The sequence below is a fragment of the Elephas maximus genome, chromosome 24 (assembly GCF_024166365.1).
Source record: "Elephas maximus indicus isolate mEleMax1 chromosome 24, mEleMax1 primary haplotype, whole genome shotgun sequence".
Taxonomy (NCBI): Eukaryota; Metazoa; Chordata; class Mammalia; order Proboscidea; family Elephantidae; genus Elephas; species Elephas maximus.
Genome location: NC_064842.1, coordinates 27612774 through 27640244, shown reverse-complemented (window position 1 = coordinate 27640244; position 27471 = coordinate 27612774). Strand labels below are relative to the sequence as shown.

Here is a 27471-nt window from a genome sequence, read left to right as displayed (position 1 = left end):
CACAGGGACAAGGGAGTCAGCCAGGTCTAAAAACTCCCTGCCCATCCTGGTTGGCACACTCCGGGGGCCCAATGGAACATTCCACCGTTTCAAGGTTTCCTCTTGATCCTCTGGGCCGGGACAAGCAGGGAGTGCTCACCGGGGGAGGCTGATCCTGCCCCCTTTTGGAGTGGTGCTGGAGCCTGGCTGGGTCAGGCTCTCGGCAGAGACCTGCTAATCCAATCTTGTGATGACAGTGTCATGGCAAAAGCGAAGTGCTTCTGATTTTTTTCTCCCATTTTTGTGGGAGTAGGGCAAAGTGGATTTCCCTCCTAAGGGACTGGTTTTAAGTGGATAACCTGTGTTGACCCAGTGGGAGGAGCCCATGTAGCTGACACTGGGGGTGATTGCATGATAGTGTATGGTGAATTAATTGACCACGGCGTAAAACACACTTATCACATACATCTCTCTCAGACCATGGTGTTAGCAGTAAGGAAAGGGGTCCCATATTTGGATAATTATCAAGTAACCAGCACTTTTTTTATATCAAGATTTCTCTCTCTTTTTTATTTTTTTTGTCTCTCCTCTCTGTTAAAATACCATTTAATTATTATTTTAAAGCTCTAATTTAGCTACATTTCCATCATCACCTCGTAATTTCCTAAGGCATCTACCATCCCCTCCTTTCGTGGAAGCAAGAGAATGACAGTGATAAATGTTGAATTTATGAAGGAAAACAACATTTCAAACCTATAGTTTTTTTATTTTTTGGAAACCCTGGTGGTGTAATGGTTAAGTGCTGTGGCTATTAACCAGAAGATCAGCAGTTTGAATCCACCAGGTGCTCCTTGGAAACCCGATGGGGCAGTTCTGCTCGGTCCTATAAGGTCGCTATGAGTCAGAATTGACTCGATGGCAATGGGTTTGGTTTTGTTTTTACCCTTATTTAAAGGATTTAGCGTGAGGGAAACATGTGGCCTGAGGAACATTAACAAGTTCCCCAGACGAGTTGACGCATCATCGGTCAGCAAGAAGTTATAATACAGTTTTTAAAAAGTGACTTTAATTTTTAAGTTTTTTTTTTTTAATTTTTCTCTCACAACTTTCATTACCACATTTTTCATGGATTTTTAAAAAACTCCTGACCCTTTGGGTTCAAAGATTTTTTTTTCTTGCGAGGAACAATACAAATAGCAAACAGATAGTCTGTTCATTGTTTTGAAAAGTGATTGTCTAATCACAATGATTCTTAATAATTTTGATTTTTTTTTAAGTACAGTGCGATAGCACGATACAGCTAATGTGAATTTCCAAAGGCCACATTGGCAAGTCTTCTGCCTTATTTAATTTTTTAATCTATTCACAGTATTTTCTGATATAATGGCATAGTGATTTTTTTCAGTTTTGGGATCTCTTTGTGAATATAGTATCATAATTGTATAGCATTTTAAGTATATTATTTAAAAACACATACTTCCAGATCCCATTTTAAAATAATGCTAAGGAGTTTAGAGTGAGAATTCCCCCACCCCCCCCCCCATAAGATAGGTTGACTGTTGTAGATGCTGGAAGAAAAAACAAAAAACTCCCTTGGGACACAGACTGAAAAATTCCAGAAGATACTCAATTTCTACTTTTGGTATAGAACCTGCTCAAGTCAGTAAAATAATATTGACCTGTGAGCTCAGTGCAGCCAGAGCCATGGCCTCTATTTATGCCCTATGAGACAAACTGCTGGAACAGGCCAAGGATAAAATGCCATTGTTTCTATTGTGGGCTACCTTCTCCACACTTGCCATTTCAGTGATATGCTGGGTATGAGATCTGTCAACAGATGCTGGTAACACATGATGACGTCTGTAGCGTTATAATGGATGTGGTGCCTAATTATATCCACAGTTCAGAGAGTTTCATGGGCTATGGTAATCCTTGCTCTCTAGTATGGAATTCCTTGCTGCAGAAGGACTTAGTAAAAGTGTAGTGCTTTTTATAAAAGGAAGCAATCCAGGAGATGCTGGACTTAGCTTTAGTATGTACAAGGCATTTCAAAGTGCTCCCTTTAACTTTCAGGGGTGTGTTTAGTTCAGGGATAAGACTATTTATGTATTTTCTGTAAATACAATTGTACTTTACTTCATACAACTCATGGGTAGAAGAAAAACTCCTGCAGTGTTATAATATTTAAAATAGTAATGGCCTGCTAAAAAAGACTAAGTTGTGAAACTTACTACTGGAGTCAAAGAGACTTTTAACCATATAGGACTCAGTTTAGGAATTTGTTTTCACAATAAAGTACTCTCTTCAGTTTTACTGTTGAAGTTGCGTGTGGAGCTTTGGTGTCTAGAAGCAGCCTTCTTCTGGAACCAAGGAACATATTCAGCTTCTAACTCAACTGAAGCGGAATCAGGAGCTGACCTGTCAGAGCAGCAATGCTAAATATGTGTACTATGTCAATAAGCACAACATGCTGTCCTGAACCACTCTGGGAGGCTAAACAGGCCTTTTAAGGACATAGAATATGTGTTTCGATACATGAAGGGTTCATACATCCTTAATCTGCATATGGGTAGATGGTCAGCAAACCTTTGTACTAGTTGTAGCGAGCATGTCTTAGTTATTTAGTGCCGCTGTAACAAATATCACACGTGGCTGGCTTTAGCAAACAGAAATTTATTTTCTCACAGCTTAGGAGGCTAGAAGGCTGAATTCAAGGTGCTGGCTCTAGGGCAAGGCTTTCTCTCTCTGTCAGTCCTTGAGGAAGATCCTTGTCTCTTTAGCTTGTTTCCTGGTTCCTTGGAGATCTACATGTGACTTGGCTTCAATCATTCCCCGTCTCAGCTTCTCTTGATTGTTTAATCTCTGTTTATATCTCAAAAGAGATTGATTTTAGACACTTACACTAATCCCGGCTCATTAACATAGCAAAGACAACCCATTCCCAAATGGGGTTATAACCACAGAGGCTAGTTAGGATTCACAACACATATTGGGTGGGGCGGGGGCGAGGCGGGGGTACAATTCAATCCATAACAGAGCATAAGAGAGTAGTTCATTTATTTTATATTCCGAGTTCTGATTGTTTTAATAGTCCCTAATGAAATTCAAGTTATTCGTTACTGTTCACAACTTAGACTGATCTGTCTTGGAGCACCTTCTGTCAGCTCTGGCACCCTAGGCTAATCCTTTGCCCTGAAAAACTAGCCAGAGCCCCTCGTGGTGTAGTGAATATGCCCAGCTGTTAACCCTAAGGTTGGAGGTTTGAGTCCACCCAGAGGTACGCTGGAAGAAAGGCCTGACAATCTACTTCTGAAAAAATCAGCAGTGGAAAACCCTATGGAGCACAGTTCTCTGACATGCGGGGTGGCCATGAGTCAGGTTGACTCGATGGCCACTGAACTATAGAGTCAGGCAGCATGGAAGGACGCACATGCAGGAGCAGCTGTCCTCAGGGTCCAGGTTAAAGAGGGCCTGGGAATTGGAGAGTCGCTGCTAGTAGTTAGTGTTCTGTGATACCAACTGCTCATTAAGGCCTCAAGGTGAATTCTGTTCTCCCCTGGGTAATGAAACATGGCATGAATTCTTCCCAGGAGAAGAGGTACTGACTCCTCTGTTCTAACACAGTGAACAATTAAGAAAAAGGTTGTGAAATTACTCAGATTCGTGAGACCCAGTGAATCTCCGCTCTGCCTGGTACTCTTTATGACCCCAGTCGAGCCACAAAAACTTTTGAACCTCAGGTTTTTAATCTCCAAGTTAAAGATATATGATACTTGCCATTCTTACCTTGAAATCCCTGGGTGGTCGAAATGGTTAACATGCTTGGCTGCTAATTGAAAGGTTGGAGGTTCGAGTCTATCCAGAGGCACCTCGGAAGAAAGTCCTGGCAATCTACTTCCCAACAATCAACTATGGAAAACCCTGTGGATTCCAGTTCTACCACGCCACACGGGGGATTGCCAGGAGTCAGAGTCAACTCCACTGCAGCTACCTTTTTTTTTTTCTTATCTCACAGGGTTGTCAGGATCCAGCGGTGGAACTAATTGATGTTGAAGGGGCTTTATCAACTATAAAGTGATCTGTAAATGTTATCCTTGTGCAGCAAATATTTGTTAATTTCATAGGGTTAATTTTATATCAGCACCATGTTTGGTCTTCTGAGAGGTAATGAAACACAAGATTTGGTCCTTGGTGAATTTGATGTACAGTACTTTCTAAAGATAGGATTTACATACCTGAAAACTGAGAACATAAGAAGTTGTTTAATATTAATGGCTGGAATGCATGATGTGTAAAGAATAAAAAAGATAGGAGGAAAATCATTGTGGAGAATAAGGAGGACAGAGTTTATAAGGGACTTGACATAAGTTGGACCTTAATTTGAGTAACAATTAAATATAGATTGAGTGGAGAGGAGAGAGGTACCTGGCTAGAGAAATAGAGTAAAAACCCCGCTCTGTGTGTGTGTGTGTGTGTGTGTTGGTGGGGAAGGGAATAAGTGTAATATAATAAAGTATAATATAAAAATAATAAAGTGTTTACCTAACCCATTGGCACTATCATGGCTCCCTTGAATCCCTTATTTCATGGTACCCCCTCATCCTCTCTATGAAGTATTTCATCTCTGATAAAGCGATGAGATAAACTTAGAGAATTAAGACTATAAGACAAGAAAGTATCCAAGATGGTGAGACCAGAATTCAGATCTTCCGGCTCCCAGTTCCAAATTCTGGAATGACATTACTACTCACAATGTGTTTGAGGAAGTGTGAAGAGGAGACAGGCTTAATTGAAGCTAAAGTTTCATATTCACATTTAGAGAGAAAGTGGGATAGATAAAACGTGGCCGGATTATAGAGGGCCTTGGATGCCAGCGTGAGTGGGGACTTTACTCTGCCAGCAGTGCTGAGCTCTGATGGTTTTTGAGCTAGGAAGAGCCATATTTAAAGTAGCTTTTTTTTTCCAGAATAAGTTGGAGTGGGTAAAGACCTGAGGCTGGGGGACTCAGGCTTTCAAAGCTGTGGGATTATACAAATCAAGTGATGAGGATTAGAAGTGGGGGTTAGTAGAAGCGATGGTGAGGAAGGCATCAATTTGAGAGTGATCAGGAGGGATTATAAAAAGTATTAAATAACCACGTGTGATTCCACTGTAGGGTGTTGTATAAATCCAATTAAGCAGACATGATCCTCACCATTAGCGTTCCTGTACTTAAAACTCAAGACAGTGATATTGACAAGTAGCAAACAAACTAATAAGGAGAGTCTGTTTATCCTCTAGTAGATTGTGTCTAGATGGAAAGCTAAATATTTACAGGATGTGTCATTATTCAGTGCAGGGAAATGAGCCACGGAGCTGAGGTGGCAAGTCTTCTGTCTTCATGGCCATTCCCTGGAGGGAGAGCTGGAGTTGCAGGTAGTCTTTGATGTTGGGGGAAGAATTTGTTGATGGGTAAGAGTGTAAAGGAAAATTGGGTCATGGTGGGAGGGAGGTTCTTATAGGAACCCTAAGAAACCTCTGCTCCCAGAGGGACTGTTCAATATGCACTTAGTTTGCTGTGGTGAATCATAGGTGCATGAGTTCAAAGGTGAAAGCATCACTCTTTGTGTCCTGGGATCTGCCCTAACCCTCTAGCCAAATTCATTAAGAAGGAAATTTGAGCCCAAAGTAAGGTTTTCAGTGTGTGGGAGGAGGAATGTAACTCTTAGCTGGGAAACTTAATTAACGCAGCTTCAGAAAACTGTCAGAAAGCTCTGCAGTCAGTAGCTGCAGCTGGGAGACACCTACAGAAAAGGCACAGCTCTGGAGTGGGTGGGGGAGCTACCATGATGAGCAGAGGAGTTGATACGGAATACGTTGGAGGACAGTCAGAATTGTCCCGTCGTTTCCCTGGGAACGGTACTGATTCTTCCAGAGAGAACAGAAAGCAAAGATTAGTGAAGAGCCTGCTAACTGTGCTAGACAAATTTCAAAGGAAGGAAGATCTTGAGTACAAGAATTTGATCTTTCTAAAGAAGTCTGACGAAAATTTTTTACACCAATACTTACCTGTTTGAGCACATGTATGCACACACAACCTTCCCACTCCACAGTTTTCTGGATTAGAAACTGGAAGATGTTTTTACGTGCAGTACTATTGAGTAACAGTGGGAGCACAAGCATGATCATTCATCCTTTTATTAATCTGGCAAACATGTATTATGGTCCTGCCAGGGTCAGGGTCAGACTGCTGCATCCATTTGTTAATTGGTCATACTGTAGTGGCTTTTGCATTGCTATGACATGGAAGCTATGCCACCAAAATTTCAAATATCAGCAGGGCCACCTGTTGTGGACAGGTTTCAGCAGAGCTTCCAGACTAAGACAGACCAGGAAGAAAGGCCTGGCAATCTACTGGAAATTAGCCATTGGAAACCGAATGAGTCACAGTAGAATATTATTTGATGTAGTCCTGGAAGGTGAGCCCCCTAGGTTGGAAAAAAAAAAAAAAAAACCAAACCCGTTGCCATCGAGTCGATTCTGACTCATAGCGACCCTATAGGACAAAATAGAACTGCCCCGTAGAGTTTCCAGGGAGTGCTTGGTGGATTTGAACTGCTGACCTTTTGGTTAGCAGCTATAGCTCTTAACCACTACGCCACCAGGGTTTCCCCTAGGTTGGAAGGCGCTCAAAATACTCAGTAGCCACAGCAATGGGCTCGAGTATACCGAGGATTGTGAAGGTGGCACAGGCCCAGCAGTATTTTTTTCTGTTACACGTGGGCTTGCCATGCGTCGTAGATGACTCAACAGCAACTAACAAGGGGTCCAGGATGGAGAACTGAGCTGATACTACCCTGGCCCTTAAGGGGCTCACAGCCTAGTTCAAGGGACAAAACAAGTTAGTAAGAAGCACCATGGTAAACTCAACTCAACCAGGTAGAAAGAATTAAAAAATATTTCCAAAGTCACCCCTCCTGTGCTACATTCTCTGTCATGGTGAATGGAAACACTTCCCACCCAGGTACCCAAGCCAGAAACCTGGGTATCGTCCTTGATGCCTCCCTCTCCCATACCACAGCCAACCAGCCATGGTGGTGTCCATCTCCCCTCTGGACCCTGTCCCTTCCTCTCTTTATGTACCTCTGCTTTAGCCCCTCTGCATTCTCACCTAGATTATGGTGTAGCCTCCTGATTTTCACCCTTCCATGGGTCAGGCTCTTCTCCATGATGCTGACAAGAATGGTCTTTATAAAACACAAGGCTGGTCGTGCTATTTTCCTGCTTAAAGGCCCTCTGTGGTTCAGGTGAGAGCTCAGACCTCTTCAAGTGGTTTATGAGGCCCTGCCTGAGTGAGGCTCTGTCTCCTTAACCTCAGGTTCTCTGAGATCTGACCCTGCTGAGCGTCCTCACTAGGTTTCACTTGCTCCTCTGTCTTATACACAGCCCCTACTTCCTCCACTCATCTTGGGAGGGAATTCCTCATCCTCCAGACCCTTCCTTGGTGGCCCCACAGCACCCCAGACCTGCCCTCCTGTATCACTCAGGGCTTTCTTTGTCTCTCCTCTGAGGGCTGTGAGCTGCTCTGTTCTCTGTAGCCCTCAGTGCCCTGACTGTGCCTGCAGAGTCTGCAATCACATTTGTTGAATGAATGAGTTATGAACCATATTTCTGAAAAGAATTTAGTACCATTAAAAGTTTTTGGCATTCTTATAGCTCCTTGAGCTATAAATTTATTGACTTTAACTCAAGCATGAGTTAGAGTCAATACATAAACAAATATGTATTGTTTATGTATTGACTCCCTGGCGGTGCAGTGGTAAAGCACTTGGTTGCTAACCAAAAAGTCAGTGGTTCGAACCCACCAGCCACTCCTTGGGAGAGAGATGTGCCAGTTGCTTCCCTAAAGATTACTGCCTTGGAAACCCAATGGGGCAGTTCTGCTCTGTTCTGGAGGGTCACTATGAGTTGGAATTGACTTGATGGCAATGGAATGGATAGTAAAACATTGGCCATTTCAACACTTTTTATATGTGCAAGTCAGCAACATTGATTATGTTCATCATCTAGTACAACCATCACCATAATTTGTTTCCAGTTTGGTCACTATGAGTCAGAATCAACTTGACGGCAGTGGGTGGGCTACGCATATGGAGCCCTGGTGACACAGTGGTTAAGAGCTCAGGCTGCTAACTGAAAGGCCAGCAGTTCAAATCCACCAGCTGCTCCTTGGAAAGCCTATGGGGTAGTTCTACTCTGTCCTGTAGGGTTGCTGTGAGTCAGAATCGACTCGATGGCAATGGATTATATATATATACACGCACACACACGTGGATTTAAGTGTGTGTTTTTTTTTCAGGTATTTTATATAGATTTAAATTTGCAAAAAGGCTAGAGATTTAGGCCTAGGAATTAGGTGCATAAGAGGCACTGGTGGAAAGTAGGTGCATGGAGTGGGGAAGAAGATCTTCCCAGCAAGCACTGAGGTGAGCTAAGAATAGAGAACTCCTGGAGGAAGCAGTGCTTCTCAGGATTAAAACACAAGGAGAAAGATGGAAGGGGTTGGAGTCACTTAAACTGTCAAGATGTCTTTGATTTTCTTCCTGGAGAAATCTCACCCTGGTATACCATGGGAACTTTGTCAGTAAGCTTGAATCTGGCACTGGAATTGGTGGTTTAGTTGCTGGAAGAGAATTCCGAGGATTTAGCACTATGGAATGGGACATCTTTTAGCTCATGAGACAAGTTATAGTTTCAAAGGAAGTGAAAGACTGTAAGAAATTATTCATGGTGTTGAGCTCAAGACTGTGACATAAAATCCTTCTGTGATCGGAAAGGCCAATGATAGGCTTTATTGAAGAAGACTGTAAATTCGTAAGAGCAACTGAAAAAAGAGAATTTGTTTCATCTTAACATACCACATATAGGAATTAACCTGAGATAAATTTTTCTTTTTCTCTTTTATCATTTATTATTTATAAAATTAAGACCAGTAAAATCAATGATTGTCCTCATTTAGGTGCATTAAGTTGTTTTTTTAATCATAGGTGTTTTGTGTGTGGGAGAATATTAGTCATGAACCCGGTAAAAACATAAGTAATTATAATCAGCTTGGAGATGACCCATAACCAAACCAAAAAACCAAATTCATTGCTGTCAAATTGATTCCGACTCTTAGTGGCCTCATAGGACAGAGCAGAACTGCCCCATAAGGTTTCCAAGGAGTGGCTGGTAGATTCGAACTGCCAACCTTTGGGTTAGCAACTGAGCTCTTAATCACTGTGCCACCAGAGCTTCAGAGATAGCCCGTACAGGATAATATATTTCTATTTTCAAAAAAACACATTTTTGTGGGGGAGGCAGGGATGAGTGTCAGGTTGGGCTGGGATACGGGGAGAGGCATGTTAGTTGAAAAAGTATATGCCATGTTTTTTTACATCTTACAAACTGTGTAATTTCGACTCCACTGTTGTAATTTTATGAAATACAAGGTGATCGATTATTTTACTGCACATTTAGCCCTTTTATGTTAAATGTTGGATAATGCAAAAATAATTTTTTTTCAGTGTGATACAAAAACACAAAGAATTCCAATGAGAGTAAAAGCGATATTTTAACATATACATTTGTGCCAGTGATGAAAATAGGAGGGGAAGGGATTTTGTATGTCATTTTGAGCATCCCAAAGCAGTCACTGCATAAGGCAGAGAAGCAACAATTTATTGAGAATTTCCAGACACTGTTTTAACCATATATTATGATTTGACTTGATTTTGACAACAATATTGAGAGATGAATATCATTAGCCACACTTTTTAGTTAGGGAGGTTGGGTAACTTTCAGTTGGGGTGTGGAAGTGGTAGCGGAAAATGCAAGTAGAATTTTGCATAAATTATGGAGACATAGTTGTGTTCCACAATTTAAATGTATAAAATGTAGAGGTGCTGATTATCTTACTGTATATTTTGGCCTGGGGATGGTAGAACTAAGCTTCAGATTCAGGCTGCTTAAATCTAAAGACCATACTTTTAACCACTAAGCTTCCTCTTTTTATTGCTTTCTGCCTTGGTTTTTGGAGTCCCTGGGTGGTGCAAACGGTTAAACATTCGGCAGTTAACCAAAAGGTTGGAGGTTCGAATCTGTCCAGAGGCACTTCAGAAGAAAGGCCTGGAGATCTGCTTCCAAAAAGTCAGTCACTGAAAACTCTATGGAGCACAGTTCTACCTTGACACACATGGGGTCACCAGGAGTCAGAATCGACTTGACGGCAACTGGTTTGGTTTCTGGTTTGCTCTAATTTGAGACACTAGTCGATCCAGCAGCCCAGAACTGAAGCCTGGGATTCACTATTCTTAATTTTTCACTGACCAAAAACCTGATGCCCATGTGGAAGGGTGTGTGTGTCTATAAGATTTTAATCTCTGAACTATACAACTGAAACATCTGATGAGAATGAGACAAATCAGTTCCTCAGCGTGGTCGAGTCTCCAAGTCAAGCTCTAGCAGTTGCCTTGTCCAAAAGAAATGCAAGAGTAGGAGGAAAGAGACCACAGGAAAAGCCAACTAAACCTTCTAAATGGTGCACGCTATTAAGGGCATGTCTTTGGAATTCACTGCTGGTATGTCTGACTCCATTCCAAAAGAAGCCACAGTTCAGGATGCGTAAGTATCTGAGTTGATTCCTTTTTAGAACTGGAAAATGAGACTTCGAGAGGCAAGAGTGGAGATTAGATGTTCTAATCGGTGTTGTCTAAATCTACAGGAGTGCTGTCTAAGAGAGCACCACACAGCTTTAGCCTAACACATTTTGAAAAGATAGTATCAAGAACATATTTTCTTTACATTAAAAAAAAAAAAAAACCTGCTTTTATTTATTTAATTCTTACTGTGGGAAATTTCAAACATACACAAAAGCAGAGAGGATATAACGAATCCCTCCAAACCCAACTGGCCAAGGAAAAAGCCAGCTTTGTAATTGGAAAAACTAAGTCCCATAGATAGGGGATGTCCAATTCTAAAATGAAAAAAAAAAAAAAAAAGTCTTTATGGCCAACAAATGCTTTATTCTTTAAAATAAATTATGAAAGAAACTGGCATGCAGTGAACTTGAAAGTAGGCCAGTGAGTACTTCACTGCTTTCCTGTGTTGGTACTCCTCTCTTCTTCCTATAGACCCTATGTATGCTTCCTGCTACCCCTTTCTGGTCAGCTAGGCCTTCTCCATACTTACTTGTACACCTTCTCCAACTCCCAGATTTTCCTAATGATTTCTCATGCCCTTAACATAATTATTTATTCCTTTAAACTGTAGTCCTTGGGCAGTGCAAGTGGATAGTGCTAACTGAAAGGTTGGAGGTCTGAGTCTACCCAGAGGTGCCTCAGAAGAAAAGCCTGGTGATCTGCTTCTGAAAAATCAGCCATTGAAAACCCTATGGAGAGCGGTTCTACGCTGGCACGTGTAGCATCGCCCTGAATTGGGGTTCACTCTATGGCAACTGGCATTCCAGTAAAGATTCCCAAGACCTGTCTTCCCTTTCCAGAGATCACTGACATTTTAAAATTGATCTTTCTGAGACGCTACTCCTGTTGTCCGTTTCTGGGAAGGAACCTCATGGTGAACTTCAGGCCCATAGGAGAAGATGTGCTAAGACAGCACTTTTGGCACAGGTGAAGCCTTTTAACACGTTGTAACTCTGGGTGGTTAACCACGGTTTGTGCCGCTGTGTGATATCTGCACTGTTAGGACACAGGCTGTGTGTAAGGAGCATGTCTCTCTTCCCCCCAGAGTATTTGCTGCACACTGATCTTATAAACTAACTCTATACTACAGAGGGAGCCCTCGTGGCACAGTGGTTAAGATCTCAGGCTGCTAACCAAAATGTCAGCAGTTTGAGTCCACCAGCTGCTCCTTGGAAACCCTATGGGGCAGTTCTACTCTGTCCTGTAGGGTTGCTATGAGTCAGAACCAACTTGACAGCAGTGGGTTTTTTTTTTTTAATACTATACTACAGACCATATCAGATTTACTAGTCTAGTCTCTTATCTCCTCTGAGCACTGCTTTTACAGCTTTGAGTGGTGCGCTTGCATTTGAGACGGGAGGTGGGAACAGTGTCTGTTGTTATTGTTGTTGTTAGGTGCCGTCGAGTTGGTTCCGACTCATAGCGACCCTATGCACAACAGAATGAAACACTGCCCGGTCCTGCGCCATCCTTACAATCGTTGTTATGCTTGAGCTCATTGTTGCAGCCACTGTGTCAATCCACCTCATTGAGGGTCTTCCCCTTTTCCGCTGACCCTGTACTCTGCCAAGCATGATGTCCTTCTCCAGGGACTGATCCCTCCTAACAACATGTCCAAAGTATGTAAGATGCACTCTTGCCATCCTTGCCTCTAAGGAACATTCTGGCCGCACTTTTTCCAAGACAGATTTGTTCGTTCTTTTGGCAGTCCATGGTATATTCAATATTCTTCACCAACACAATTCAAAGGAGTCAACTCTTCTTCGGTCTTCGTTATTCATTGTCCGGCTTTCACATGTATATGATGTGTTTGAAAATACCATGGCTTGGGTCAGGTGCATCTTAGTCTTCAGGGTGACATCTTTGCTCTTCAACAAACAGTGTCTGAGGATACTGAATTTGATACTTGGGCATCTTTATTTCTTTCACCACCCCCGGGATACAGCTACAGGAAGGAGCAGAACAGACGTTTAAAGGGTTCTTCGGGAAAGGTTATTTTTAGGGGCAGCTTTGCCAAGACTGCTTCCTGGGGGAGGGGGGGACTTTTAGTTAGACACAGACCAGGCTTTGCCCTCTTAGGTATGTGAATTTCAAGGGTAGCCCCGGAAGTGATGGCGGGGGCTGCAAACACACCTCATTCCTTACAAGGTTCGTTTTCACCCTGAGAGTGTGTGAGGAGCAGCAAAATAGTCACGTGACCTTGGGCCCCTCACGTCATCTGTCAGCACCTCTCCTCTTTTAAGGAATGCAGTGATGAAGGACAGTGTAGTAACTTCAGGGGGAGGGTGGCCATCCATCCAGGTTTTCCCAGGGCAATCCCAGTTTTGACTCTTGTCTCAGTAATTATAAATAGTGCCTCCTTTGACTCTCAAAAGTAGCCCAGTTCAGGGTACAAACTATATGGTTACCCTGTTCTGAGGAGATATAGAAGGCAACCTTATGGAAGGTTAAAATAATGCTGGGAAACCAGTAATTTACACGTAGCATAGTAATATCTTTTCTCAAAGGACTGGTTTATTTCTGAGCTTTAAGAAAATGCAAATAGGCAAATGCATAGGGAGCCCTGGTGGCACAGTGATTAAGAGCTTGCTGTTAACCCATAAGGTCGGCAGTTATAACCCACCAGCTGCTTCTTGGAAACCTTACGGGGCATAGAGACCAGAGTTTATTAGTCGTTAGTAGAGGCAGGTGAGAAGGGAAGACATGGAGAGAGTACTTAAGGGGTACTGAGTTTCTGTTAAAGGTGATGAAAAAATTTGGACAGATAGAGGTGATGGCTGCACAACATCGTGAATGTAATTAATGTCACCGAATTATACATGTAAAAATGGTTGAAATGGCAAATTTTTGTTATGTATTTTTTACAATAAAAAATGCAAATATTGGTAAAGTCAAGATTCCTTATACTTTGAAATATATACCAGGAGTCTGGTAATTTCTGAATTGTCTAATTCATGAATCTTGGAAGACCGAGTCTTGCAGAGAGCTATGGGAGTGAGCCTTGTGATAGGAGGGCTATGGGGACAGTTGTGCCCCCTGGAGGCCTCCAGTGGGCAAGGTTCCTCTCTGAAATATGTGCTGTGGTTGCACTTTTGGTATTTTACATTTGATATACATGGTTTGGAAACCCTGGTGGCATAGTGGTTAAGAGCTACAGCTGCTTAACCAAAAGGTCTGCAGTTCAAATCCACCAGGTGCTCCTTGGAAACCGTACGGGGCAGTTCTACTCTGTCCTGTAGGGTCGCTATGAGTCGGAATCGACTCGACAGCAGGGGGTTGGGTTTGGGGCTATACATGTTTTTATGGGAGCACTGATAGTTAAGTGGTAGAATTCTCACCTTTCATGCAGGAGACCCGGGTTCGATACCCAGCCAATGTACTTCATGCACAGCCACCACCTGTCTGTTAGTGGAGGCTTTTATGTGGCTATGATGCTGAACAGGTTTTAGTTAGGCTTCCAGATTAAGATAAACTAGGAAGAAAGGCCTGGTGATCTGTTTCTGAAAATCAGCCAGTGAAAACCCTATGGATCACTACAGTCCTATCCGCAGCCGATCATGGGGATGGCACAAGACCAGACAGCATTTCATTCCGTTGTACACGTGGTTGCCATAAGTTGGGGGCCGTCTCAACAGTAGCTTGTTGTTGTTGTTAGGTGCCATCGAGTTGGTTCCAACTCATAGTGACCCTGTGTACAACAGAACAAAACACTGCCTGGTCCTGTGCCATCCTCATGACTGTTGTTATGCTTGAGCCCATTTTTGTAGCTACTGTGTCAATCCATCTCATTTTCGCTGACCCTCTGCCAACAATAGCTAACAACAGCAATAGCGTATGGTTTTATACATATTTTAAATACTCACACTTCAGACAATTTGATATTAATGTGCTAGGCCTTAAAAAGGCCTTATGGCTGCTTATTTTGCACATCTGAAAAACTAAGGGTTAAACCTTATTTAAATATCTGAAACAACGACCAAAGTTAGGCCTCTAGATTTGTTCTTCTGATATGTTAAGCCTTGCCTAAAAATTATAAGAATTTATTTATGTGTTTTGATGCTTGAAAATCTAGGAGTGAAACAGTGAAAATTAGAAAAATAGGAGGAAAGTGAGTCTTACTTTATTGTGTGACAAAGTCATGTTTAACATAAAAATTTTCCTTCTATAATTAGACACAAGCTGGGGCTGTCACTGTTAGAGCTCTGTAAGGACTTTGTAGAGGAGCAGGAAAAGCTCTGTCAGAAATACCTGATGTGTGTCAGTAGGTTCTATTGCTGTAACTCATATCTGAGGTAACTGGATGTTAAGGACTCCAGAGGATTTCTATTCTGTGGGCCTAGAACTTGGCAGTGTGTACCTTCTCCATTGTGGTATTATTGTTAGGTGCTGTTGAGTCAGTGACCCCATGGTGACCCTATACACAACAGAATGAAACTCTGTCCAGTCCTGCACCATCGTCACAATTGTTGTTATGCTTGAGCCCATTGTTGCAAGTCACTGGGTAAATTTATCTCATTGAGGGTCTTCCTCTTTTTTGATGACCCTGTTTTTTTTGTACTTTATCAAGCATGATGTCCTTCAGGGACTGGTCCCTCCTGATCACATGTCCAAAGTACATGAGAAGTCTCACCATCCTCACTTCTAAGGAACATTCTGGCTGTACTTCTTCCAAGATGGATTTGTTCATTCTTCTGGCACTTAATGGGATATTCAATATTCTTCTCCAGCACCATAATTCAAAGGCATCAAGTCTTCTTCGGTCTTCTTGTTCATTGTCCAGCTTTTGCATGCATATGAGGTGATTGAAAATACCATGGCTTGGGTCATGCACACCTTAGTCCTCAAGGTGACTTTGCTTTTTAACAATTTCAAGAGGTCTTTTATAACAGATTTGCCCAATGCAGTGCATCGTTTGATTTCTTGACTGCTGCTTCCATGGGTGTTGATTGTGGATCCAAGTAAAATGAAGTTCTTGACAACTTTGATCTTTTCTCTGTTTATCATGATGTTGCTTATTGGTCCAGATGTGAGGATTTATGTTTTCTTAATGTTGAGGTGTAATCCATACTGAAGGCTGTGGTCTTTGATCTTCATCAGTAAGTGCTTCAAGTCCTCTTTGCTTTTAGCAAGCAAGATTTTGTCATCTGCATATCACAGGTTGTTAATGAGTCTCCCTCCAATCCTGATGCCATGTTCTTCTTCATACAGTCCAGTTTTCTTGGATTATTTGCTCAGCGTACAGAATGAATAAGCATGGTGAAAGGATACAACTCTGCCGCGCTCATTTCCTGATTTTAAACTATGCAGGAGCCCATTGTTCTGTTCAAATGACTGCCTTCTGGTCTATGTGCAGGTTCTGCATGAGCACAATTAAGTGTTCTTAAATGTAATGTCAACGCAGAAATGTTAACGTGAAACAATTTTTGAAGGCACTTCATTGGGTGATTAACTTCAGAAATCTCGGGTTGCTGAATTATATCCAATTTGAGTAGGTTTTTTGCATTTAGGAATATGGAGGATTAATGAAATAAAGCTAGCTAGCATAATTAATTTTTTAGCATAGTTAAAGATAAACCAGTGGAGAGGAAAGAAAATAGTTTATGCATCTGAGCTGACAAATTGCATATAGATTCCTAAATTATTTTTTTAAGATAAACTTTTAAATGATTCCACAAGTAATACATGTTCCTTGTAGAAAATATAGATGAAAAATTTAAAAAAGCCACAACCCAGAGAAAAACAGTTTTATCATTTGGCCGTAATGCCTAATAGATCACCTTATGCCGTAATGTAAGTAAACTAAACCAGACCCATTGCCATGGAGTTGATTTTGACTCGTATGGACCCTAAAGGACGGGGTAGAACTGCCCCATAGGGTTTCCAAGGAGCGGCTGGTGAATTCGAACTGCTGACCTTTTGGTTAGCAGCTGAGCTCTTAACCACTGTGCCACCATGTTTATGTATTTTATACTTATATAATTGTCTGCAATGACTCAGGATACAAAGACTTAGTCTATTTGTATGGACACTTCAGTCAGCATGAGCCCTGGGGAAGAGCATCTGGATGGAGGAAATCCCAGCCTTGGTTCCCTCCACTGTGGAATCGGCAGGGACTTTGGAAATGCTGACTTCTCTGTTTTTCACCCCATATGGTACCCAGCATTTTCCCCATATGTAGAGGAAACCTGTATGTATATATACCTGACTGTGGGCTGTTCCTTACTTAGAATTGTACTCTGGCCTAGTACACCAATCCAGAGAATACAGTGTATTACAGAGAACGGTTCCATTCTCAAACGAAGGCTTTAATCCCTCTGTGTAGGCAGCCATTTATTTGGGTCCCTGAAAATAGCAACAATATGGTGAACTTGAATTAAAGAATATTTATTTTACTGTCTGCATAGTACAAGCTGCTTCCCCAGTTGCTGGGAAAGGGCGGGGGGAAAACATCAGTGTGCTTTTCTTTAAGCTTCAGTTCTTCCTCAAGGAGAGTGTAGTGGAAACTCAGTAAATGTTGATATTGCCTAGAACCAAGCAACAGTTGGGTCTGCCCTATCCCACGTCCACATTGTGCACGTGATTACATAGGCTCTAAGGGAACAGGTTATTCTGGGAAGCATAGCTCAGGATCAATCGTATGTAAGGCTGTTTGCTGGGAGCCTGAGATGCTTGCGTACCAGAACGTCCCCGAAGGAACTCTCCACATCAGCTGGGCCAGCTCTACAGAACCACGTGTGAAGCCTTGGGAAACCTTTAAGCACGGGTAACTGTGCATCAGTAGCTTTCCTATGGTTCTTTGAACTTACTGCTTCTTACCTTTTAGAGTAAAGATGAGTTAGACTTTGATTCTGAGGATATTTGATTTTAGTTTCACTTATGTTTCTAGCCCTTAAATAGTTTGAGAAGAATCTGAATATTTCTACTCTTTCTTTTGGATTTGGTTAGCAGTCAAAATGGGGAGTTTCATAAAGTATCACTTAACTGTCCCCTTAAAGAGAGAATGCTATAAAAAAAACAGAAAAGAACAAGTGTTGTTGAGGATGTGGGGAAATTGGAACCCTTACCCGTTGCGGGTAGGAATGCAAAATGGAACAGCCGTTGTGGAAAACAGTGTGATGATTCCTCAAAAAACTAAAAATAGAACTACCATATGACCCAGCAATTCCACTTCTAGCAGAGACTCAGAGATACCAGTGTTCATTGTAGCACTATTCACAATAGCCAAAAAGTGGAAACAGCCTAAATGCCCATCAGCAGATGAGTGGATAAACAAAATGTGGTACATACATACAATGGAATATGACCCAGCCAGTAGGAGAAATGAAGTCTTGATACGTGCTACCATACGGACAATGCTGGAAGATGATACGCTGAGTGAAATAAGTCAATCACAAAAGGACAAATATTGTATGACCTCACTTCTATAAAAAGACAAGAAAAGGCAAATGTATAGAGACCAGGGGCAGGAGGGAGGAGAAAAGGGCGGGCGGGGGTCAACAGTGGTGGAAATACCTTACTGATTAAGGGTAGGATTACACAGCCAATTATTGTAATTGCTGTCAATAAGTTGTACACCTGTAAAAAGCTGAATTGGCAAAAGTTGTGTGATAGATATATTTACAACAATGACAGCAACAACAACAACAAAAGAATAGCTGCTGAGCCTGCTTATGTATAACCAAACACCTCATGGGATTTGGTTTCTTGGTTTGGAGGTTCAGGGTCATGGTTTCATGGGACATTCCATTGAACTGATCTTTTTTTTTTAATCTGTTTAGTGCTTTTGTTCCACCTCTTAGTTTGTTATGTAGTGTCTGGGATCTTAATCGCTTGCAAGTGGCCATCCAAGGCATAGCAGTTGGTCTCGATTCACCTGGAGCAACAGAGGAAGAAGGAGAGTCAGGAATAGGAGGAGGATATGAAATGTGTGGCTAACTGCCTCCCTGAACAACTGCCTCCTTTGCCATGAGGCCGAAGAACTGGATGGTACCGGCTACCATTACTGAACATTTTGATCAAAGATTCTGTAGTAGAATCCTGACCAAAAAGGGGAAAATGCAGAACAGAATTTCAAATTCTCAGGGACTCCAGATTTTCTGGAGCCATGAAACTTTGATGAACCCCTGAAACTATTGCCCTGAGATAATCTTTAAATCTTAAACCAAAACTATTCCCTGAGGTCTTCTTAAAACCAAACAATAGTTTAGCTTAACTAGTAAATAATGTCTACCTTGAGCATTATGCTTTTCAAGAACTACCTTTATGGGATCAAATTGACAACAGCAACTTGAAAGATTATATAGGAACCTTAGGGGGCAGTGAATTTATGTTAATGGGGAGGAACAACTCAAAAAAGGAGGGTGAGAATGGTTGTACAACTCAAAGAATGTAATCAGTGTAAGTAAATGGTACATGTAGAAACTGTTGAATTGGTTTATGTTTTTCTGTGTATATTCTCAACAACAACAACAAAATAAAAATTTTATTGTTTTAAGACTTGTAAAACACCCTTTGGAATTAAGGTAGAGCTAGCTTGAGTTAAAACTAGCACTGGATTAAATGGCTCAGAAATATTGATGTCTTTGCTCTGCTGCTTAACTCTAAATTGGGAATTAAAGATACATAGAGATGAATAATTGCAGCTGAACAATAAGAATTGAGAGAATGAGTATTAAGGACTCTTACAAGTGGTGATAAAATGTTTGTAGGGAATTGTCTTGAGCAGGGAGGAAACTAACAGATAGAAATACTTTAGCTTCCAGATAAATGCAATATCTTTATGAAACAGAGAAAAGTACTAAGTTATTTAACCCAAATTCAGTATTAATTATGGTGATCAGTATAAGAGGGAACGTGGGGACACATGTTGGGTTTTAAATAGAGAGTTTGACATGGGAAAGGAATGCAGTGAGAGTAAGCCAAGACTTAAGACAGTTGTCATTTTCACAGACAGGGGAGGCACACTATAAGATCAGTAAACAATAACCTTCAGGGAGTCTGTGTGCCATTCTCATGTATTAATGATTATTTGTCTTCATTGAAATAAGTACATTTTGAATTGGAAGAGTGAATATTTTAGCATATTTGAATGTTGATCTGTTTTTAGGGGAAAGATTCGGAAACTAAGTATTAAAAGATAATTCTCACATAAAGGTAAAATCATAAAATCATGACACTCATACAAATATAAAAAGGAGCACATGTTAAGGATGCTATTTAATTCATTGGTGAGGAATCTGGTGAGGTGGTACAGTCAGTTTAGAAGAGAACCCAAAGACGCATTTATACATCAGGAAGATGAAAGGCACATCCATGGGAGGGAGGAGGGTTGTCTGGCTACCGGACGGAATGCATTTGCGTCCCTCTAGAGAAGAATTGGAGCCCTGGTGGTAAAGTGGATTAAGAGCTTACTGCTTACCAAAAGGTCTGCAGTTCAGATCCACCAGTCGCTCCTCCTTGAAAAAAATCCTGTGGGGCAGTTCTACTGTGTCCATTGAGTTGCTGAGCTGGAATCGACTCAGCGACAATGGGTTTTAGAGAAGAATTGTTTTGTATTGGTGTCAGTTATCTAAAACTTGTTGTTAGGTGTTGTGTATTGATTCTGACTCATAACAACCCCGTATGACAGAATACAACTGCCTTACAGAGTTTTTTTTTGACTGTAGTCTTTACAGGAATAGATAGCCAAGTCTTTCTCCCGCAGAGCCGCTGGGTGGGTTTGAACCACCAACCTTCAGGTTAGCAGCTGAGCACTTACTGTTGCGCCACCAGGGCTTCTCAGCTACAATTTACGAAGCTGTGAAATAATATAGAGGGTGCTGTAGAAATTGCACACATTTCCTATCGAAGGACAGAGTTTTCCCTAAATGTTATTTTTAGCTGCCAACTAGTCAAGCCAAGTGGAAGCGGTGCTGAAACCTGTTCAGCGTCAGAGCAAGGCCTTCCCAAATCAAACCTGGGTCTCCGTCACGGAAGGCAAGAAGTCTGCCGTCAAACCGCACTGCATCCTCCTTTCCCTGCATCAGGTAGCTTTGTCAGCCATTTCCCCTTCCCATATTCCGTAACTTTAATTTGTTCCATCCCGTCTGGATGTTATGGGAGAGATTGCACATATCAGAGAGCCATTCGTCAGACTGAAATTAGGCTGGATTTACAGTTGTTAAGAGCCTGAAAAGCATTTTTAAAAGGAGTTTACACCCTTTTTTGTGTGTATTCTGAATAGAACAGCCCATGGACTAAATGGAAGCCAGCCCTCTGAGACTGGCACTTGAAGCTTAAAACTCACATTTCAGGATTTCTGATCAAATCCAGAACTGGACAGGCCTATCTTTCCAAGTGCTGGGAGAGCGATCTTTAACCTGCCCACTTAAGGTGTCATCCATTAGGCCCTTTCTGTTTTTAGAGACCCTCGGCAGTGAGGTTGCCTGTTCCTTTTTACAAGGTTTTTTTTTCTTGCAGTGTTACAGAGTCTTAACATTTAAGGCTTCTCTGGTTAAGTTTGAAATGATAGTAAAAAGTAAAAAACCTGAAACTTGAACAGGTAACAGGCTTTTAGCTCCTGGGTCTTTTTTATTTTTCCAGTTTACAAAAAAAAAAATCTGATTGCTGTCCTCTTTGATTTGTCCCAGAGAGTCTGACAAATAAGATCTTATTCAACAGATACTTATTGAGTGCCACTATGTTCTAAGCCCTGTTTTGAACACAAAACAAAGATCCAAACAAAGATCCCTGCTCCTTCGTGAGTCACGTTCGCCAGCGTTTCTTAGAACGTTCTGGTGGTGGTGGTAATGGTGCCTCAGAGAACACAAGTTGTTTGTGGGCTTTCTTACCTCTTAGTTTGAGGCTGTTAAGTATACTAAGGTGTCATGTAGGAAGAGATCTTGAATCCTCCTTGCAGACAGGTTTGTTGGAGTAATTAAATCTGTGTCGGAACTCAAGTTAAAGCAATAATTTGGTACTTTTGAAGTTCCAATTTATTTATGGCTGAAATGGCCACAGTTTAAACTTGAAGTATTGAAACTTTGGGCACATACTAGTGTTGTGTGTGTGACTGCAGGTGTACATTCATTCAATAGACCTCTAGTTTATACCTGCTAACCAGCTGTCATCAAGTCAGTTCCAGCTCACGGTGAGCCCACGTGTGTCAGACTAGAACTGTGCTCCGCAGGGTTATCAATGGCTGTGACCTTTTAGAAGTAGATTGCCAAGGCTTTCTTCTCAGGCACCTCTGGGTGGATTCAAACCTCTAACCTTTCAGTTCATAATCAAGCACTTAGCTGCTTGTGCCACCCAGATACTCGTTTGTACCTGCTAGAGACTGGGTTTTCTAGGTGATACAAAGGTGGATAAGGTAAGATTAGAAGCTACTATGTTTATTTTAGGAGTCCCTGGGTAGAGAAAGGAGCCCTGGTGGTGCAGTGGTTAAGAGCTGTGACTGCTAACCAAAAGGTCAGCCGTTCGAACCCACCAGCCACTCCTTGGAAACGACTCGACAGCAATGGGTTATGGTCAAAGGACTCAACTGCTAAGTGAAAGGTTAGAGGTTCGAGTCTGTCCAGAGGCACTATGGAAGAAAGGCCTGGCACTCTGCTTCTGAAAAATCAGCCACTGGAAATCCCATGAATGTCGAATTGGTGTATGTTTTGTTGTGTATATTTTCACTGCAATTCTAAAAAGTAAAAATAAAAAACAACCTTATGGAGCATGGTTCTACTCTGAGTTGCCATGAGTCGGAATCGGCTCTACAGCAACTGGGTTAAGGTGTTAATTTTGATTCATAATATGTTGTGCTTGAGGTGTATAAAAGCCTGGAAAGCCTGTTGTGGGCCTTCTTACGGCAACGGAATGCAAGGGGTTCTGCCTTTTTACAAGAATTAATTTTAAGGGTCTTCATAGTTGGTGTATTATGAGCTGAGTGAGTCTGATTAAAGCATAACCCATCATGTTAATTGCTCCTTAGAAATAAGTTTAGAAAAATGCATAGGTAGAATGCTTTTACCTCCTAATGGCAAAAACTGATGTTCTGAACACCTTCAACCCTGAGGAAGTTAAGATACGATAATGCTGCTCTTTTGTTTTTGATCAGTGGTGTAAATGGCGATAAAGCACAAAAAGACAAAGACCTGGAAGCTGTCTGTGTTCTTGAATCATAAATCTTCTTGCTTCCCGCCCCCGTCTGTGTACAGCAGCATTATGTGAACTGTGATAAGCAACGACATGTTGATGCCTAGTTAGTGGAGGTGGGATATTTCCTATGCTCAAGCAGACTTAGATCGTGACTACAGGCTGTCTTTATATTTCTGAGCTTAATAATCTTGCCCTACCGAGCAAGATTCTGGAATGACTAATTCTCTTTCCGTTTAAACGCAAAAGCACCTCAGATTTCTTTGAATTGCCATCACTGATTGCTGTTCTTTTGTGTTTCTATAGGATTTAGATTTGCAAAATATTTTCTATAATCCATCCTATTTCACAGCAAACAAGTTGAATTCGGTGAATAGTGCACTCCTTAGGGGAAGCAAAAAGCCCAGGAGAGAGGAACTGGCTCACATCAGACACTGTGCTGGTAACAGAGCCAGGTTTTGCATTTAAGAACTACTGTTTTTCAGGGATTGTTAAAGTGAACTGTCATATACCATGTTATCTAATAGCGTCTTGGAGAATAAGCAGAGATTTGTGAGCAAAGAAGAAAAGGGCTGCCCAGAGTGTAGTCAGATGCCTAGTTATGTAAGCTATGAGAAAATTAGGGCCCCAAATGGGCTTCCGAGACATCTCAGTAATTGACTGTAGCACATACAGAATTTTTAGAATGAACTCTTTGTACTTACATGCTTCTTTCTTTGACTTAACTTTTAATTTTGTGTACTTGGATGGAGTTTCTGGGCACGTGACAACCTTGAAGGTTTGTGTTTTCAAATCAGATGATAACTAATTATTATGCTGAATGGTTAGTCAATACTGGGAATTATTTTGGGGTTCAGAGAACTTCCTTGATGTTAGTGTTGTAAACTCCAGCAGAAACAATTCTTAAGTGTTTTTTAAAGATGATTGAGTATATGAGTATTTAAATCGTAGATGATACTGCTGCTTTCTGGTGTGATTCAGGAGTAGGTCACTGTCTGAGGCATTGTAGCATTTGGGAGGATCAGCCAGTGCAAGTCTGAGTGTGATGTGTGTGTGTCCCTTTGGCTGCAGGAAGGTAGGTATTTATCTGGATTGGAAAGCTTTGTAATGAACAGTACTTTCTGTTTCTGCCAGCAATGTGGATTGCAGAAATTTCTACCTTCCCAGGGATTAGGCACGTGCTCTTCGTGGGGGAAGAGTCTCTTCTCATGATACTAAAACCGAGATCACGTTCACTGCAAAGCAGCAGCCCTGGGCCTTCTCTCCCACCTTAACCAGAGATTTTTAAAATGTGTACAGCTTTCTAGAGCACTCTTGCTTTTCAAATATTCAGAATGAACCAGAAAAGCTATTAGAAGTAAGCTTGGTAAATTGGGAACTTGTGAAGTAGAAAACACTATTAAAGTGATTATTGTAAATAGAAAAATAAATGGAGCATTTTTAGAAACTCAATAGATTTGTTTTTCAGTAGTTTTACATGAGGAGGTATTCAGAACCCTTGTGATGGGTAGTGTTGGGCGGCCTACTTTTTTTTTATTGCTTTTCTTCTCAATATTACTTTGAAACATCTCATAAAGTTGATCATGGCAATGATCCTGCCTTTGAATAGTTGGGGAAGTAGCAGGACATGAAGGACAAATACTTACAAGGGGTCAGAGTCAGAAAGAGAATCCCAGTTCTGAGCCATGACTGCTGGCTGGCCTGCCTTGCACCTGTCCTTCATGGCACCCTCTCAGGTGCCACTGCTGCTCCTTCACTTGGTGCTGCAGCCATTCCTCCCGAAGGATACACATCAGAGTCAGGGTCGGGAAGGCCCGGAATGAGCCGGTGGTGCTTCTTGATGCTTTACTTACTGAGGAACTTAAATCATATGGAACCTCAAAACCATAGAACACTCTGAGATTGCCTCAAGACATTGTTGACCTGTTAGACAATGGTGTTTTATAATTGATGGCCTGAAATTGTTGGTTGCCTATTACAATAGAGTCAACCTCAACTCATAGCAACCCCATGTATATCAGAGTAGAGCTGTGCCCCAAGGTTTTTCAATGGCTGATTTTTTGGAAGTAGATCACGAGGTCATTCCTCCAAGGCACCTCTGGGTGAACTTCAGTTGACAGCTGAGCTTGTTAACCATTGTGCTACCCAGGGACTCCTTATGAGTTTAAAAGCTAAAAGTTACTCAGACCTGCCTATCCCAGAGTATCCCCTCACAAAGTGGCTGTCCCAGTTCTCAATTTTCCCCGTTCGATTTAGTTCACAAAAGCCCCATGCCTGTAATGAGCCTCCATCTTGGGAAATGTGATCTGAAATGAATATTTTATGAAATTATTACTAGATCTCTAGGGTATATACCTGGGAGTCTAGGATCACACATGGATGGGTATAGGCATGTTGGTATACAGGTGGGTACAGGTGTTATACGTATGTGAGAACAGATAGAAGTATCTATGTGTACATGTAAATACAGGTATGTGTGGGTAGGCACATATATTCATTAAAGACACAACTATAGATACTCCTCAGGCATAATCAGACACCTTCTGAGGTTGGTTTTCTGGGTTGGAAAACTTAGGACCATAGTCTCCTGGGACAACTCCGTCAATTGGCATAATATACTTCATGAAGTTCATGTCCTGCATACTAGTGAAGTGAGTAGCGTCTGGGATCTTAAGAGCTTTCGAGCAGCCATCTAAGATAAGACTATTGGTCTCTACTCATTAGCAGCAAAAGAGTAAGAAGATAACCAAAATCTCAGAGAAGAAACAAATTTATAAGGCTGGTAGCCTACATGAGCCACAACTTCAACTACCCAGAGACCAGAAGAACTAGATGGTATCCTGCTATCACCACTGACTGATCTGACCAGGGTCACAATAGGTGATCCTGGATAGAAGGGGAGAAAAATACAGAACAAAACTTAAATTCTTAAAGAACGCCAGACTGACTGGACCACCTGAGACCAGGGGACTCCCTGAGACTATTGCCCTGAGATACTCTTTAGACCTTGAACCAAAACTGTCCCCTGAAATCACCTTTTACCAGAAAAGCAGAGTGACACACAAAGGATATTACCCATTAGATTGGTACTCTACCAAAAAACCATCTGTATGAGTCCAAAAGGTCAACATTTAATCTGAAACAAAGATGAGAAGATAAGGGGGCAGGGAAACTAGAGTATTGGTAATGGTCCAACCAGAATACAATTAAAGAGAATGTCTACACATTGTACAAAATATAATATCACTGATCAGTTTGCATGGAAATTGTCAAACTGGAACCTAACTTGCAATGTAAACTTTCACCAAAACACAACATTATTTAAAAAAGAAAAAAAGCAAAACCCTATGGATCACAGTGGTCTGATCTGCAACCCATCATGGGGCTGGGCAGGACCAAGCAGTGTTTCCTTCATTGTTCATGGTGTCTCCGTGAGTCAGGGAGTCAGGGGCTGACTGCAGGAGCTAACAACAGCAGCATTATGTTCAGGAATATAAAGGTGGCAGAGACTTCTGATAGTTTAAATATTCATCAGTCTTATCTTATGAAACCTCAAAACTACAAGTCACCAGCATGTGGCCTTAACCACAAGGCTCCTTCTCTTTGGAGTCTTTCCACACTGGGGCCAGAAAAGCCTGTCAGGGCAGTGTAGATCAGTCTGTGCTTACAAGACTGCCCATCCTGGCCAGTGACTTATGGGCTGCGATACCTCATATTTAGGAAAGAGATGCTGATACTGTTCCAGTTTTCTAAGGAATATACATCATGAAGGTGTGCCTTCCACTGCATTTCCATTTTCCTCTCTCTGTAAGTTGAATGGTGTTTCTTTTAGCTTTGCCACAGAGCTGCTTTTGAGAGTGATTAGGGCTAAAAAAAAAATCTGTCTTTCCTCTCTGGAAAACCAGCCATAGGTGGTTCTGTGGTTTTCCATCTTGTTCTCTTTGTACCACTCCTGAAACATTTTTATGTGCTTAATTTTAAGAGGCTAAAAGCATTTGTATTAAACAGCCTAAATACTCATCAATAGATGAATGGGTAAACAAAATGTGGTACATATATATGTACAATGGAATACTACTCAGCCAGTAAATGAAATGAAGTCTTAATACATACTACGCTATGGATGAAGCTTGAAGACATTGTGCTGAGTGAAATAAGCCAGTCACAAAAGGACAAATATTGTATGGGCTCACTTAGATAAAAAGACAAGAACAGGCAAATGTATGGAGACCAAAGTTTATTAGTGGTTACCAGGGTCAGGAGGGAGGGAGAAAGAGGGTTATTGCTTTTGGAGTACTGAGTTTCGGTTTATGGTGATGGAAAAATCCCATTGATTAAGGGTAGAGTTGCACAGCTGATTAATATAAATGCTGTCAATAAGTTGTACACCTGTAAAAACTTGAATTGGCGAAAGTTGTGTGATATATTTACTGCAGGGACAAAAAAAGAAAAGAGTAGATGTTGAGGCTCCTTATGTATAGCCAAACACCTCATGGGATTTGGTTGCTTGGTTTGGAGATTTAGTGTCATGATTTTGTGAGCTATTCCAGTTAATTGGCCTGAGAGCATGTTTAGTGCTTCTGTTCATGGTGTAGTGCCTGCTTTTAAGCTTGCAAGTGAACATCCAAGGCATAACAGTTGGTCTCTATTC

General features: G+C 41.5%; 1 protein-coding gene across 2 annotated transcripts in view; it reads left to right on the top strand.

Moving 5' to 3' along the window:
* The window catches only part of ACTN2 (actinin alpha 2), a 74918-nt gene that overhangs the window by 958 nt on the left and 46489 nt on the right, over positions 1–27471 (top strand). The gene's annotated exons all lie outside the window — the stretch shown is intronic.